We start from the raw sequence: 1,400 nt of genomic DNA on the forward strand, positions 1-1,400 counted from the left end.
TTTAGTAGTCTTGGCTTTATTTTTCTTTTGTAAGATCAGTCGACACCCACAGCTGTGGTAGGAGCAGAGATCTCTTAAATGTGTCTGATATATATGGCTTATTTGTTGTTGTTTATTCGTTTAGTCGCTTCCGACTCTTCGTGACTTCATGGACCAGCCCACGCCAGAGCTTCCTGTTGGTCGTCAACACCCCCAGCTCCCCCAGGGACGAGTCCGTCACCTCTAGAATATCATCCATCCACCTTGCCCTTGGTCGGCCCCTCTTCCTTTTGCCCTCCACTCTCCCTAGCATCAGCATCTTCTCCAGGGTGTCCTGTCTTCTCATTATGTGGCCAAAGTGTTTCAGTTTTACCTTTAATATCATTCCCCCAAGTGAGCAGTCTGGCTTTATTTCCTGGAGGATGGACTGGTTTGATCTTCTTGCAGTCCAAGGCACTCTCAGAATTTTCCTCCAACACCACAGTTCAAAAGCATCGATCTTCCTTCGTTCAGCCTTCCTTATGGTCCAGCTCTCGCAGCCATATGTTACTACAGGGAACACCATTGCTTTAACTATGCGGACCTTTGTTGTCAGTGTGATGTCTCTGCTCTTAACTATTTTATCGAGATTTGTCATTGCTCTTCTCCCAAGGATTAAGCGTCTTCTGATTTCCTGACTGCAGTCAGCATCTGCAGTAACCTTCGCACCTAGAAATACAAAGTCTTTCACTGCTTCTACATTTTCTCCCTCTATTTGCCCATTATCAATCAAGCTGGTTGCCATAATCTTGGTTTTTTTGAGGTTTAGCTGCAAGGCAGCTTTTGCACTTTCTTCTTTCACCTTCTTCATAAGGCTCCTCAGTTCCTCTTCGCTTTCAGCCATCAAAGTGGTATCATCTGCATATCTGAGATTGTTAATGTTTCTTCCAGTGATTTTAACTCCAGCCTTGGATTCCTCAAGCCCAGCATGTCACCTGATGTGTTCTGTGTACAAGTTGAATAGGTAGGGTGAGAGTATACAGCCCTGCCGTACTCCTTTCCCAATCTTAAACCAGTCTGTTGTTCCGTGGTCTGTTCTTACTGTTGCTACTTGGTTGTTATACAGATTCTTCAGGAGGCATACAAGATGACTTGGTATCCACATAACACTAAGAACGTGCCACAGTTTGTTACGGTCCACACAGTCAAAGGCTTTAGAATAGTCAATAAAACAGAAATAGATGTTTTTCCGAAACTCCCTGGCTTTTTCCATTATCCAGCGGATATTGGCAATTTGGTCCCTAGTTCCTCTTCCTTTTCTAAACCCAGCTTGTACATCTGGCAATTCTCGCTCCATGAATTGCTGAAGTCTACCTTGCAGGATCTTGAGCATTACCTTACTGGCATGTGAAATGAGTGCCACTGTTCGATAGTTTGAACAT

The sequence above is a fragment of the Candoia aspera genome, chromosome 6 (genome assembly GCF_035149785.1).
Source record: "Candoia aspera isolate rCanAsp1 chromosome 6, rCanAsp1.hap2, whole genome shotgun sequence".
NCBI classification, from domain to species: Eukaryota; Metazoa; Chordata; class Lepidosauria; order Squamata; family Boidae; genus Candoia; species Candoia aspera.